Source organism: Lotus japonicus, chromosome 1 (assembly GCF_012489685.1).
Source record: "Lotus japonicus ecotype B-129 chromosome 1, LjGifu_v1.2".
NCBI lineage: Eukaryota > Viridiplantae > Streptophyta > Magnoliopsida > Fabales > Fabaceae > Lotus > Lotus japonicus.
The window spans coordinates 100,890,206-100,902,870 of NC_080041.1; the positions used below are offsets into that span (position 1 = coordinate 100,890,206).

The 12,665-nt window shown below is 38.3% G+C and overlaps 1 pseudogene; it reads left to right on the forward strand.

The window, feature by feature from the left end:
* The first annotated feature begins 419 nt into the window (after positions 1-419).
* On the forward strand, positions 420-12,007 carry LOC130714980 (flavanone 3-dioxygenase 3-like; annotated as a pseudogene).
* Positions 12,008-12,665: the final 658 nt, after the last annotated feature.

Genomic DNA, 12,665 nt, shown 5'->3' on the forward strand with positions numbered 1-12,665 from the left:
AACAACTTGACCATAGAAAGTGGCGTCTGTATTAAGCACTTACTAGAAAGCCGAAACATTTATACCAATAGGAGACAAAAACAAAACCCACCATATATCTCCACTAAAACTAAGTCATGTATAGCGCCGAAACAAAATTCAGTAGTATTGTAAAACAATTCAATAGTATTGTTTTGTAATAACTTCTCACGACTCAGCTTGCAACTGTCCAAAACTCATTTATGAACAAAATGTCTTTTTTTTTGCTTTTCATGCATGTACAATGTAAGTGAACTACTTAAGTGAATTATGGATAGGTTACTATATCATGATATCAATCCATACCACTAGGAGCCTTATAAATAGCAAATACTAGAGGACTCAGCTCAATGTACCCAAACAGGATCACCCACAGAAATATTTAGCTAGCAAAAAGGAAAATGGAGCAACAACTTGATCCACATGATAGAGATCATTGTGGTTCTTCTTCGTTTACTAGTGCTATGAGTCTTGAGGAGCGAGGAGAGTCTTCTATACCTCAACGTTATGTTCTTCCTCCATCTCAACGCCCAAGCCCTAATGTTCCCATCTCCGCCGTTCTCCCCATAATAGACATGGCTAATTTGCAAGAGCAATCTCTTCAGTCTCAAACCATCAAGGAAATTGGCATTGCTTGCAAGGAGATTGGTTTCTTTCAGGTACATATAATAGATATGCTCAACTTATTTCAAAAAAATGTGAAATGGTTACCCAGTGAACGGAGACAGAATTGAAACTATCTGATATATTTTTAATAATTGGTCATTTCTCAAGTATGAGAAATTGGTACAATCAGGTATATAAAATTGAGAAAAGAAGAAGAAACGAGATAGATGAGACTGAGAGAATATTCAGAGAGAAGAATCACATAAGCCACATATTTCTTACCTTTACCCTTCAATTCTCTTCCCTTTTAATATTCCCCTCACACATAGTCCCTAAACCTTCTGTTAGCTATCTTTTTCCTATTTCCTCTCCTCAATCCCACGTGCTTTTGATTTGTTGTAACCAACTCTGGTATCTCTCTCTTTGTTGTTAAATCAGCCATATCATGTGCATTGCCAGGTGGCACGCCTATTACATTGCCTTCCCCTTTAAAATGAACCTTGTCCGCAAGGTTAAAATGTGGGTAACTAGCTTGTAATTCAGCAGCAACTTCCCATGTTGCCTCCGCAGGACTGCACCCTTCCCATTGAATCAAGACTTGAGGAACTAAAGTAGAACCTTGGACAATTGTTCTACTGTCAAGCACAGCAGTTGGCCACAAAATTGGTCCTAACTCAGATGTGTGGAGAGGAAGTGGAATGTATGCCTCTGCAGCAGCTCCACGAAATGGTTTGAGTTGGGATACATGAAACACCGGGTGTATTTTAGCGTGATCAGGTAGCTGCAACTTATATGCCACAGCCCCAATTCTGCGCAGCACAGTGAAAGGACCAAAATAGCGCAAGGATAATTTATTGTTCTTCCTGAGAGCTGCTGAGTGTTGTCTATATGGCTGTAGTTTAACCAACACCGCATCCCCAACCTCAAATTGTCGGTCCTGTCTCTTTTTGTCGGCCTGAATTTTCATAACAGTTTGGGCCTTAAGTAAATTGCTTTTCAATGTCGTTAGTAGCAGTTCTCTGTTTCCTAGTAATTCCTGTATGTTTGGAGGATCCTGAGAGTTGACAGAGTAGCGCAATAAAGCTGGGGGTTCCCGACCATACAATGCCTGAAAAGGAGTCATGCCCAAACTAGTGTGAAAGGAGGTATTATACCAGAATTCTGCCCAAACCAACAACTTCGCCCAGGTCTTTGGATTATCAAATGTAAAACAACGCAAGTACATTTCCAAGCATTTGTTAAGAGCCTCAGATTGTCCATCCGTTTGAGGATGATACGCAGAACTCATTGCCAATGTCGTACCTTGTAACTTGAAAAGGTGTTTCCAGAAATCACTTGTGAAAACCTTATCTCTATCTGAAACAATTGACTTTGGAACCCCATGCAACTTAACTATATGCAACATAAAAGCTTCAGCCACACTTTTACTCGAATAATCAGATTTCATGGCAATAAAATGACTATATTTAGTCAATCGATCAATCACTACCATGATAACAGTGAAACCATGAGAGTTAGGTAACCCAGTTATAAAGTCCATAGCAACATCATCCCATACCTGAGCAGGAATTGGCAGTGGTTGTAAGAACCCAGCAGGTAAAGTATGTTCAGTTTTTGCCTGTTGACAGATGGTGCAAGTGGTGACGAATTTCCTGACATCATCACGGAGATTAGGCCAAATAATGTCGGAATGCCGGAGTGACTGTACGCGCAATGCCGGAGTGACCACCAAGTGGGGAACTATGATATTCCCCTAGCACTTGTTGAATAAGCGGACTCTTGGAAGGTAACACCAATCGTCCTTTCTAATATAAGAGACCCCCTTTGATAGTGTATGGAGACCCCATTCGAGGCGCATTGAGGAACTCTGAGATGATGGATTGGAGATGTTCATCTTGCAAAAGTTCCTGTTTCAAGTCATCTATCAAGTGAAATTGTGGTTCAGACCAAGCCATAAGGAACACTCGGGATAATGCATCAGCAGCAATATTATCTTTACCAGGCTTGTACTCAATCTGAAAATCATACCCAACGAACTTATGCAACCAAGCTTGCTGCTCCGGAGTTTGGAGTGATTGATCCAAAAGATTCCTCAAACTCTTTTGATCAGTTCGGATGATAAATTTGTGTCCTAACAAATAATGTCGGAATTTTGCCAATGCTGATGTGATAGCAAGAAACTCTCTGGTGTATGCAGATTGCTTTTGCATCCGGGGAGCCAATTTCTTGGAGAAATACGCAATGGGGTGGCCATTTTGACTTAACACTGCCCCAATGCCAATCCCATAAACATCGGTTTCAAGAACAAAAGGTTGAGTAAAATTCGGTAAGGCCAATACAGGGGCGGAAGTAATTACCTGTTTCAGTTTCATGAAAGCTTGGTCAGCAGCTGTCGTCCAACAAAATGAGTCTTTCTTCAACAGATCAGTTAAGGGACCTGCAATCATGGCATATGATTTAATAAATCGACGGTAATAACCAGTTAAACCAAGAAAGCCCCGTAATTGTTTGACTGACATAGGTTGTGGCCACTCTAACACAGCTTGAATTTTGCCAGTTTCCATGGCCACGCCATTACCCGAAACTGTATGCCCCAGGTATTTTGTAAGACCCAGGATTTTAGAATTAAAATAATTAATTAATTTCCAACTCACGCATAGGATTTTGTGTCCGCGTGAGAGGAACTTGACTTTCGTTTGATGATCGTGAAGGGAAACCTGAACAAAAGTTTACTAAATGAAATAAATTTATGAAGGAGAAAGTTCAGGAAAAGTCAAAGGTTTGTATCGAAGTCGATTTAAGTTATAGCACGACTAATATCCGTTTTAAAACCTAGGACAAGAACCTTAGGAAATCAAACTATGTTCCACCCTTGGAACACTATAGGAATAAAATTTCCAAAAAGTTCCACCCTTGGAACACTATGGGAAAAGTTCCAAAAATTTTCAGAGAAATGTTAGAACTTCTCTTTTTCCATATACCACAATCGTTTCGAGGCGAAACTCTAGGATCTACGAACGTCCGATTCCAATCATCGGAAGTTTGCCGAAACTGAAACCCTGGTATTTCAAAACCCTAGAATCACCCGACAATGAAGACTTTTTCTATTCGGAGCTTCAAACGAAGATTCCACACGCGCATGCCCACTCTAATCGACGTTCCAAATCTTTCTTCAGAAGGAAGTTTCTGCATCCGAGGTCAAAATCAAAAAGTGCATAAAGTGCATTTTAAGCCAGTAAACATTTAAAACAAGCCTCGAAAACCAAAAATCATACTGATATTTCTTTGAAGAATTAGAAGATTCAGCGGGAAGAATATCGTGTCTAAAATACGTTGGAATCAGTAGGAAAAATCGGAATCGCGAAATAATCATTTTCTCGCGTTTTCAATTTCCTATATATAGGACTTCATAAACTAAGAAAAATCACACCTTCATTTTCTTTCTTCTTCTTCTGCAGACCACGTTCTCTGGTCTTTCTTTTCTTTTTCTTTTCATTTTCTTTGTTGGTTGTGGGTGAGCTTGAGGGAGAAAGGAGGAAGAGTTTTTTTTCCGGTTCTTGCCTGATCGTTGCTCTGTTCGTTGCTACGCGTAGGCCTCGAGGTACTGATGTTATTTCTTTCTTCTGATCTTTAAATTCCATCGCTTTTTGTTATGTCTTTTTGTGCTCAAGTTTTGAGCTTTTTGTAAAACTGTCCAAATAGGTTGATTTTAGTGTCTAAATATATTCTCTTCGTACCCAAGAGTACTTCTAGCGGATTTCATTTTGCCGAATGTCGCCGAAATGCTGCCGAAATTCATTTCTGTAGAAAATACCCATTTTTGGCTAAAGTTTCGTCCTTTGGGCTTAAAACTCTCGACTAAGCTTAGCGTCAGTAGGATTAGTCGTCATAATCGTCGTTGGTATCAACCCCATCTAATTTATTTTTCGAAATTCTGATTTTTGAGTTTCCGAGCTAAAAATATTGACCAAAATACCCCTGCGACAGTTTTCGATTCGATAATTTTTCTGAGAGTTTCCCTGGCCTAGATATCGCCTAAGAATACCTAGGAATCGATTTAGATCGAAGGAAAAGTTCGGGAACCCTATTTTACATAGTGGCCGAAACCTATTGCTTAGGGTACCGTGTCCAAAAATAATTTTTGGGTCTCTATGACCTGAGCCATTGAGTAGCTCTTTCGATTGTTGAAATTTTGGCGCTGGTTTCGTGTCATTCCGAGTTCTGTAGCTCGAGTTATACTCGTTTTAGCGAACGAAGTTCTGTTGTCAAATCGTGCCTTAAGAGGAACTCTGAAGCTTTAAAAGCTTTCTTTCCGGTTTCGATTAGCGTTATTAGATAGTGTTACTTCCAGTAGGGCTTGTGTTGATGATTGTGTTTCCTTGTTCTAGGTTCACAACTTCCATGCCCAACTTCTACTCACGAAGGTAAGGGTAACTCAGTTTTAGAGCGTCTTTGAGTCTTGCATGCTTTTATCGCACTGCCTGTGTTTGAGATGAAGATGTTTATATTGATTGGCATATGATTATGATTATTATGCTTGCTTATGTTAACTGTTTTTTTTAGGCTTGTGCCAAATGTTTTCTGAAGGCTTCGGCCGAGTAAACTTATTGAGACGTGTGTCTCCGTTTTCTGAGAGGCTTCGGCCGTTTACTGGTTTCTATCATTAAACTGAGTTGGTATGCAATTGAATTGAGTTATGTTCGTTGATAATAGGAATAACATGTGGTTTCTCCGAATTAAATCATTGGATTGGGGATTGTTATTGACTGACTTGGCATATAGGCTTTGGTTCTTAAGTGGCGATGAGGTGGGTGTGGTCCCACGTGATTGTCCCGTCTTTCGAGGCGTTATAAAGTGGCAATGAGGTGGGTGTGGTCCCGCGGGATTGTCCCATCTTTCGAGATGTTCTAAAGTGGCGATGAGGTGGGTGTGGTCCCACGCGATTGTCCCGTCCGGAGTGGCGTTAAGTGGCAATGAGGTGGGTGTGGTCCCGCGTGATTGTCCCGTCTTGAGAGACGTTGCTGATCGATCCATTTTGGTATAAACATATAGTTGCATTATAGGGAACTAACACTTAACCCTATGTTGTTGGATTTTAGTTATTAGTTTATTGATATCTGATTTGATGTTATATGTTAGGTTGTCGATATCTGAATTGATGTTATATGTTAGGTTGTCGATATTTGAATTGATGTTATATGTTAGGTTGTCGATATCTGAATTGATGTTATATGTTAGGTTGTTGATATATGAGTTTAGTTATGTTGTTGGTTTATTTACCATGATAGGTAGTTAAATTTGAATAGCATGATTTTCTCTTTCATACATGGTAATTGTATGGAGTTAACCCTTTCTATTTGCTACTTGTTGTTTGGGCGCTTAACGCTATTAGGCGATGGAGAGCCTTCCGCTGAAGCTTAGTTGTTCAAGTTGGAGACCGTGACCGTGGGCGGTCGAGTAGAGGTGGATGAAGCAGTTGCTTCTCCCTTTTTGGTGGACTATGTCTGAGTTTCTTTTTCCTTCTGAAAACTCTGTTGTTTAAACCTTATATTCGCCACTTGTCTAAGTGAGCGTACTTACTTTGGAAACTTGTTCATGATGATGTATGACACTATTATTATTATGTCGGGAATGGGTTGTTGAATAAAGTCTATGTTATATATTCAATTATGTTCAGCTGTTTCGAAAAGGAAAAAAAAATATATTGTGTTTTCTCAGGATTAAGAAATAGTCCTTAGACTTGTTAGGTTACCAATGTGACTCCTCAGTTGAGAAACCGGGGTGTTACATATTCCACCTCAAGTAATCCAAAAGAACACTTTGAAAGTTTAGCAAATAAGACATGTTGTTGTAGTGTTTGCAAAACTGACTCCAAATGGCACAAGTGAGCAGTCCAAGAAGGGCTATAAACAAGAATGTCGTCGAAGAAGACAAGCACAAATTTTCGTAAGTCCTTCCCAAAAATTGTGTTCATCAAACATTGAAAAGTGGCTGGTGCATTAGTGAGGCCGAATGGCATAACAAGCCACTCGTAATGACCATGATGCGTCCGAAAAGCGGTCTTATAGCGATCTTCCTGCTGGACTAAAATTTGATGGTAACCGGATCGAAGATCAAGTTTAGAGAAATATTTAGCACCATATAATTCATCCAATAACTCATCCATTGTTGGCATAGGAAAGCTGTCCTTAATAGTGATGGCATTTAAAGCACGATAGTCAGTACAAAACCTCCATTGACCATCTTTCTTTTTAACCAATACAACAGGAGAAGAGAAAGGGCTAGTGCTAGGTTGAATAATACCTTGATCCAACATGTCTTGGACCATCTTGTCGATTTGCTCTTTCTGACTATGAGGATACCTATATGGCCGCACTTTGACAGGCTTGGCATCAGGAAGCAAAGGAATAGCATGATTCTGGTCACGATCAGGAGGTAGACCCATCGGGGTTTGGAAGACCACACGATATGTATGCAACAACTGTGCTATCGCTGGATCAATATCCACAGGTAATGAAGGGAGAATATCAACATCTGTAGGCAGTATGTGGACAGCAAAACTCTCGGAAATTGCACTAGTTTCCTGTAAGCGTTTGAGTTGGTGAAAGTGGGCATGAGTAGGAGGATTGGAAGCCTCTCCCTGCAAAGTAACAAATTTTCCCTGGTGAAAAAAACGGAGAAACAAAGCGGCATAATCAGCCACATGAGGTCCTAACGTTGCGAGCCACGAGGCCCCCAAAATCAAGTCAGCTCCGGAAACTGGCAGTACATATATCGGAACAAGCAAGTCTCGTCCCTGAATGGAAACCTTCAAGTTGCTAATCCAGCCTTCTGTTTCCATGTGTTGGCCATTGCCCACCAAAACCTTGAAACTAGGCTTGGGCTCAATAGGCAACTTGAGAAACTTTGCAATCCTGGGTTGCAGAAAACTGTCAGAGCTTCCGCCATCCACTAAAATTTGTACTAAGATATTACCAATTTGGCCAGTAAATCGAATGGTGCCCACCCCAGTGGAGCCTCGCATTGCATTTAGTGAGAGGTGATGATCCCCGGGTGGTAATTCATCCGAAACATTAGATATATCAGGCTGGTTGGTCTCTTCGTCCAAATCATTATCATCAGTAAGTTGTAACAACATGAGGTACTTGTTAGGGCACTTGTGATTGAATGAGAATTTGTCATCACACCAATAACACAATCCTTTCTCCCTCCTAAGTTCCATTTCCGCTGGGGAAATATATTTAACTTTCCGATTAGGGTGGTTGTGGTGTAAAGGTTTAGTAGCAGGTGTTGGTAATAATGGTGGGATGTTAGCTTTGGAATTAGTGTTAGGGACCTCAATTTTGGTTACAGTGGAAGTAGGTTTCTGGTATGGAAAGTTTGTGTGGGAGATTTTGGAGTGGGGAATGGAGAATTTTGGTTTGCTACTTGGTTGATACCGTTCTTCAAACAGCTTGGCTAATGCCACAGCTTTGGCCAAATGAGTGGGAGACATAGCTCGTACATCCCTGCAAATATCTTCATTAAGACCACTAAGAAAGCAGTCCAACAATGCATCAGAGCTCAACCCATCGACACGGTTAGCTAATGCAGTGAATTCCAAATAATACTCACCCACAGTACCTTTTTGCATAAGCTTAAACAAAATAGATCGGGGACATTCATACACAGAAGGACCAAAATCGAGCTCAAGAGCAGCAGTAAAAGCATCCCATGTCTGAAAGGGATTTGCACGGTGAAGCATCTGGAACCATGGAATCACCTCTTGGTCAAGATGCACCGATGCAATTGTCAATCGATCATGATCAGGGGTGTCATAATAATCGAAAAATTGTTCTGCCCTAAAAATCCAGTCCCGCACATTCTTCCCATCAAAACAAGGAAAATCTAGCTTAACCGATCGCACTTGAAACGGAGGTTTCTGAGAGCTCGAACCAACATGTTGAGAACCTGGGGAATGCGTTTGGCGCTGCAACAAAGTGGCCAATGCTTCAGTGATCTGCTTGAACTTCGCATCAGTGGCCTCCTGCATCGTGTCGATTTTTGATTGCAGATCGGTGTAATTTTTCTCAACCAAATCAGCATTCCTTTTGACCTCAGCTTGAAGCTCCTTGAGGCGTGTGTTCTCTGCCATGTTGTGATGAAAGCACCAATGAAATGGTTACCCAGTGAACGGAGACAGAATTGAAACTATCTGATATATTTTTAATAATTGGTCACTTCTCAAGTATGAGAAATTGGTACAATCAGGTATATAAAATTGAGAAAAGAAGAAGAAACGAGATAGATGAGACAGAGAGAATATTCAGAGAGAAGAATCACATAAGCCACCTATTTCTTACCCTTACCCTTCAATTCTCTTCCCTTTTAATATTCCCCTCACACATAGTCCCTAAACCTTCCTTTTTCCTATTTCCTCTCCTCAATCCCACGTGCTTTTGATTTGTTGTAACCAACTCTGGTATCTCTCTCTTTGTTGTTAAATCAACCATATCATGTGCATTGCCAGGTGGCACGCCTATTACAAAATGCATGCACACCAACTTTGCGGCTGACACCATATAGCTAGGCACCTGTAATTTATGGCAGTTTGTAACTATAAGAAAGGGTTAAAGGTCATATTAGTCTCTGTGTTTGTAAAAGCGTTTGATTTTGGTCCCTCAGTCAAAAAACCGCCAGTAACTGTATTATAAACCGCCAGTAACTGTAAAGAAAACCGCCACTAAACGTCATTTTTTAACTAAGGGACCAAATTCAAACACTTTTACAAACACAGGGACTAATATGATCTTTAACCCTATAAGAAATTGCAAAGTTTATGAAAAAGAAAACTCTACACTTTGTGTCGGTCGAATTGCAAGTGTCAATGATGTCTACCATAAAATGATGTGCACAGGTTGGGACTTTTGCATATATATAATGTAATAATACGAGTTAGATCCATTACCAATATTTTCATTCCATAAAACTAAGTCAAATAATATTAATTCATTTTAAATAGACAAAGACTTTTTTTATCCATTATGTTTCCACTTGAAAGACGAATTGTATGTCTCCACTTGAAAAACGAATTATTTATGTTTGTAAGTAGATATATGTGTGCATATATTCATATACATATAGTCTATACATATTATATTATAGAAATTGGCCTCCATACGTATTTAATTTTTTGATAAGAAGTTTTAGAATAGCGACAAATAACTACTTTTACACAATTGTTTTATAGTTTTTTAGTTCAACCTGTAAGTAAACATATGTATGCACATATGGGTGCATATATATATTTATACATATTTACTTTTATCAACTGGCATATGCATATATTTAATTTTCGGATAAGAAGTACTAGAACAGCGATAAATTAATACTTTTAGGCGCAATTATATTATAAAATATTTTTGGTTCAACCAATAATAACAGTAATCTTTGTTTCTTGTGGCCATTTGTTAAGTGTCTTTCTATGACCATACATTTGCTTACAAATGAGCTGAATTAAATTACATAAAACAAAATTACACTTCTTCTTTGCAATTTGCACTAACAATACAGAAAAGTACTACTTGCTTTCAGTTTTCCCTCCGAATTGAGACACATACATGTTGCTTCTGTTCATGCATACAATTTATCAAATTTCTATGAATGGTGACTTTCATAGTGGCATACTTGTATTAATTTACTATTAAATTTTTCAGAATACGCTTACATTTTTTTAGGTTATAAACCATGGAATTGGTCAATCAGTGATGGATGAAGCCCTTGAAGTTGCAGCTGAGTTCTTCAACCTCCCTAGTGATGAAAAGATGCGTTTATTTTCTGATGATGTTCACAAACCTGTGAGGTATGGGACAAGCTTTAACCAAGCTATAGATGAAGTTTACTGCTGGAGAGATTTCATCAAACACTACACTCATCCAATTTCAGATTGGATTCATATGTGGCCTTCGAATCCATCAAGTTACAGGTAGAATTAACTTTAAGACCTCCTATCTCTTTAGGTATAGCTAGAACTTTCCTGATACCAAAGCTTTATGGTTTTAATAACTACGCGCATAGACAATGTAAATAATTTTTATACATACATTTTATTAGGTTTTCACTATGTTGATATGTCAAAAAGACCACAAGACAATAAAGTCAGAAATGTTTAGATGTTTGTGTAATACGTTGACACTATCAACGTCTACCAATTATATTCAAATTTTCTTAATGAACAATTTTCCAAAAAGATTTGGCTGTGTTTGTAAAGTTTATTTGAGTTTATTCTATATTATAAGTACATATATGTAATTGTTTGGATAAAATTTTGAAAATAACTACTTTTTTTTGTCCAAAGAAAATAACTACTTATGAATTATGTACAAGTTGTTTTAAATTTAGTTTCATAAGCTTCTCATATTGACTTATGAATCAAGAATTATGTTTTTTTTTTTTTTTTTTGATAAGCAATGGACTATATATATTGAAGAGAAGTAAAAGGGGTACTTCAACCCAATACAAGAAAATACAGGTACAAAAAGAAGGGAATAGTAGAATTAAAGGAGCCAAACTAATGCTCAAACAGAACCCACCCCCACCCCACCTTGGAAGCAAGATCAAAGAGAGAGGCCTCATTAAAACCTTATGTGATAAGTGTTTACTATAATTACTTAAGTAATTAAATTTTAAACTAAAATACACCCTTATTCAAACATTTTTATCCATGACAAAAGCTCCTATGTATTAGAAACTTAAGTGTAACTGACGAGTTTACATATTGATTAGGAAAATGTGAAATGAAAGTATTCAAGTACTTATATCTACAATATGTTTATAGGAATAAGATGGGAAAGTATGCAGAGGCTATTCAAAATCTACAAAGCAAATTAATGAAAATAATATTCGGAACCCTAGGCCTAAACAATAATTACCTGCAAGAAGAAATCAATGGAGGCTCACAAATCATGGCTGTGAACTGCTACCCTGCATGCCCTGAACCAGGACTCACCTTAGGTATCCTCCACATTCTGATTTCGGGTCCATAACACTGCTCCTTCAAACTCGTTCTGGGCTTGAAATCAAGCACAAGAACAATTGGGTTCGCGTCCCGTTTGTGCAAGGAGCTCTTGTGGTGCAGGTGGGTGATCAGATGGAAGTTCTAAGCAATGGACAGTACAAGAGTGTGATTCACCGAGCAACGGTTAATGGCGATGAGAAGAGGTTTTCGATAGCGAGTCTTCATAGTTTTGCCATGGAGACAAAGATGGGGCCTGTAGTTGAACTTGTGAATGAGAAAAACCCAAAGTCTTACAAAGAGTTCAGCTTTGGGGAGTTTCTTGATTTCATCTCCAGCAATGATGTTGGGAAGGGAAGGTTTCTTGACACTTTGAAGATGAAACCTTAGTATATTTGAAGCCTGGTGTGTCTGTAATAAGCTTATGTGTTTTAATTTTTTTTCATTGTTTATGTGTGACAGTTATGTATCTCAATACCAGACCTACTCCTTTAGTATATACTTGGAATAAATAAATGAAATGAAGTTTTTCTACTTGACCAACTTCTTTGTCAATTGAAGACATTTGCACAAAACACTAGTTTTAAAGACTTGAATTGGTTGGTGGAAATTGAACAACAATCTGGTTAGATATTACTTTTTCCTTGTCAGCATAATTAATCTTTTGCATACTTTAGAGATTATATTATATTGTAAGAGTATGACTCTAAATTTATAGCAACTAACTTACATACATTATTGTTCTTTCAAAGGGTTCAAATAACCAACAAGGTTTTGATATAAGTAAGTCACGTTCCCAACACAAAAGTTTAAACTTCAAAAAAAGTCATTTATTGGAATCAAGCACCAATGTTTTTCAAATGGATGGGGCCATCCATTAAAGACCCAAAAAATGTGTCAGAGAAGATCATCATATTTGTGATGTTGAGTTTAATTGAAATGGTGGATCGGAATAAGTTTTACATTGCCTAGTACAATAAAGAAAGAGGGAGGTAAAGAAAATATCTTAGAGAAGTCTCATATGGACTAAAATGGTGAAGAATAAGGG